This window comes from Vigna unguiculata, chromosome 10 (genome assembly GCF_037176805.1).
Source record: "Vigna unguiculata cultivar grain cowpea cultivar isolate G323 ecotype 2 chromosome 10, ASM3717680v1, whole genome shotgun sequence".
Lineage (NCBI taxonomy): Eukaryota > Viridiplantae > Streptophyta > Magnoliopsida > Fabales > Fabaceae > Vigna > Vigna unguiculata.
Window position 1 is genome coordinate 33,302,711 of NC_140801.1, and position 3,562 is coordinate 33,306,272.

Below are 3,562 nucleotides of genomic sequence, written 5' to 3' on the forward strand. Positions count from 1 at the left end.
TATGCAGGAGAGGGAGCAACTCTTCATGGTGTTAGCATAATGCAGAGTTGGAGGGCTATGTACTCTCCTCGCCTCTAGGTCAGAATCCGATCTGGTTTTCCGAGTGATACGCAGTTCATCAAAGATTTTCACAATGGTAAGTTGGATAGCTCATCCAATCACTACAGGAAAAATGACTTTAGGCAATGAACCAAAAATCATGGCCTAAAGTAAAAAAACCGTGGCCTCAAGATTAGGCAACAGATTGGCAACGAATTTGCGGTCATTGCATAGGTGGCCGTGGCCTATACTATACGCAACGGTTTTTTTCCGTTTAGGCCAGGAAATTCGAAAACCGTTGCTTGTTATGCAACCATTAAAAAATTGTGCCTAAAATGTTCCAATAGACAACAGTTTTTCGGCCAATATAATGCAACGGTTTTTTTCGTGTTGCTTATTTCTATAGGCCACATTTATGAAAGTGTGGAACAAAATAGATTTGTTTAAACAAAGCTTATAAAAATTGAATCATGTAAAATAATTTAAAATATAATTTTTATTTTATCTATACATTTAGACAATACTATTTTAAATGAAATATTAATAATTTTATTTGAACAATATTAATTAAAATATATTTATTCTATTAAAATAGTAGAAATAAAATCGATTAAATAAGACACTTCTAACATATAATATGAAATTGAAAATTTTCATATATTGCAAAATTATATTGTAATATTGTATACAATTCTATAAGTAACAATGTTTACAACTAATTAAAAAGTATTATGTTCTCCAAAAAAGAAAAAGTACAATTTATCTTGCACTTTCATTCCTCTTCATCTTCATATACCATTTGGAATTTTTTTATCATTCTTCATCCTCTTGATCTTCACCAACATCCTGAAACAAAAAAAAGTTCAATTTATCTCTTATCCAAATCCCAACTAATAAAACAAAAATAATGCAAGTCTTAATTGATAAAACAGTAATATATAATGTAGAGGAATTGAACTCGTCAAGAGTGTTTCACCACATATAAACAACAAAAACTTAGGTCCATTGGTGACCCCTCCAATGCTTATTATCCTTTCACGCTTTATCTTTACTTTCTTTCGCAGTTCTTTGCTTGACTTCATTTCACGCACCTCAAAATTTGGACCAGTCATTTTTAACTTAGTTCTAACTTCCATTGGCTGAAAAAAGAAAAACATAGAAGAAAGGGATTCAAAAATAATGGGTGTTGCAGATTTGTATGTGATAAAATGCATATTTTCTTTACCTATAAATACACTAACATGCATATTTGTATGTGATAAAATGGTTAACCAACATGTAGATTACAGATGCCATTTATACTCTTTCAACCAAGTATCTCCATAATTTTCTAGTCATATATGATCATAATCAATTTTGTTACACACTTCATATGATGAGCATACAGACCTACATAATTTAGGATTGCATATAAATCAGTTTTGAGTAGATCATAATCAGTTTTGATGCTCTTAGCTATTTGAAACTTGAAACTCGTGCATTATATGGATATACAAGGCATCAAAATTATCATAGGTAGCTATACCACGTAACTGCACCATGGGGCTTGCTTGTTTCAATTTGTAAGAAACCCCATATATATTGTGCACGTAAGAGGATCTTGAAATTGAACTCAAATCATGCTAAAACATGAACCCCACATGCATTTAGAATTATATTATGTAAAAAAAGAAGCGGGACAATCATGAAGAAAAGCGAGACCCACCTACATTACTCAATTATTATGCATGAAAAAACTTTAACATTGAAATAGGGAGCCATATGGCCATATATAATACATTCCAAATACATTAAGAAAAGGCTTGTATGAAAGCTAAACTCCTGTATAAAAGCTTGAGGCAATAAATGCCTTTGACAGGTAAATGTATTAACATTTATATGAACATTTATATGAACACATTCACATCTAATATTTTTAGTCAGAAACAGAGTTTTAATTATTTATAGAAAATATCAAACATGACTTAAATGCACTTATAATACTGTGAAACTCACAGTATTTCAGATTAGACCATCTTCTTTGTTATTGATTGAATCTGAATCAGCAGAATTGGAGCTAGTTGCATCTCTTTTGTTCTTCAGGTAATTTAGGAAATTGAATTACGTTTTAAAACTTCTTACCTAAATTTGCCTAATTCTAAACCACTATGTATCAATCATCCCAATAAAAAAACATAAAAATCTTTTTACACTATTATTTCTTTCTCTTTTTTTCTGGTAAACTAATAACTCTGCATTTTCTTTATTAACTACAGAACAAAAAGAATTCAGATTCAAACAAAATTTGTCTGTACAGCTGCATTTTTACTATTAACTACAGAACAAAAAGAATTCAGATTCAAACAAAATACTAACAGTTATCCTAAATCACAACTTTCAATCAAACATAATAGTAATATCCTCCTGGTTCAAAATCACAACTTTCAATCAAACATGATAATCCAAATTCCATAATCAGGAACTACATATGAATCACAGACAAAGTTGTAATATGGATAATGTATCACAGAAACTATAATTTAATGGATCACAATGATCAAGAGATTTATTACCTTTGCAAGAGATACTCTAACTCTCTTTCCTTAAGTTTTATGATTCTACTGATATGAAATATCGGCAACTATAGTTAAAATGGCTATCACAATTTACAGACAGGCAAGAATGATATAATGGTGTAGGTAGTCACTGAAATGGGAAATTATTACCGCGCTCAACTCTGCTTCTATGACAGCTGCCTCAAACTTAGCCTTCACCATCTCTTCCTAAACAAGAGTATTAGGTGAAAATCAAAAGACTTCAGTCAAAAATATCATCAAGCATCCTGCCTGCACAACATAGACAAGAAAATCAAGCCAAGCATAATCTAAAAGCATGCACACAAAAAATGAATAGTAAGGTGATGCTTCCTGTTGAGCTGTATGACCTACAAAAGCCTTATTATTCAGTTTCTAAGACCTACAGAAGCCTTACTATTCAATCACTATAGCTCGAAGACGACGACAACTCACACGAGGGCGCGACGACGAAGGTGAATGCGCGACGACGAGGCTGAATCGTGCAACGAAGAGGTGAATCGCGCGACGACCACGAGAACTGATGACAGCACGACGACCACGGTGGTAAGTCGCTGGCTGATTAACGATGGACGGTGTGAAGGGTTTCGCAGGTGGTGATGGAGTCGAGAAGACGGAGCGGGTTTCGCAGGTGGTGATGGAGTCGAGAAAAGACGAAGCAGAGGTTGCGCAGGTGGTGATGAAGTCGAGAAGGCGGAGCGGGTTTCGCAGGTGGTGATGGAGTCGAGAAGACGGAACGGGTTTCACAGATGGTGATGGAGTCGCGAAGACAGAGCGGGTTCACAGGTGGTGATGGAGTGGAGACGGAGCAGGTTTCGCAGGTGGTGATGGAGTCGAGACGGAGTGGGTTTCGCAGGTGGTGATGGAGTCGAGAAGAGGGAACCTTACGAAAATAGGTTTTAATTTGGACACCAAGTGAGTGAGTGGGAACCAAGAATTAGCAAAGTGGA

At 34.7% G+C, this 3,562-nt stretch overlaps 1 long non-coding RNA gene across 2 annotated transcripts; it reads right to left on the reverse strand.

Moving 5' to 3' along the window:
* Positions 1 to 670: 670 nt before the first annotated feature.
* LOC114166120 (uncharacterized) lies at positions 671 to 3,189 on the reverse strand. 2 transcript variants are annotated; one of them, XR_003599854.2, is made up of 4 exons: positions 3,048 to 3,189; positions 2,745 to 2,864; positions 1,016 to 1,178; positions 671 to 885 (listed from the first exon to the last, which is right to left on the reverse strand). It is a non-coding gene; the product is annotated as an uncharacterized LOC114166120 (long non-coding RNA). The 2 variants fall into 2 exon arrangements; XR_003599855.2 differs by having other exon boundaries at positions 3,010 to 3,151.
* Between the last annotated feature and the right edge of the window lie 373 nt (positions 3,190 to 3,562).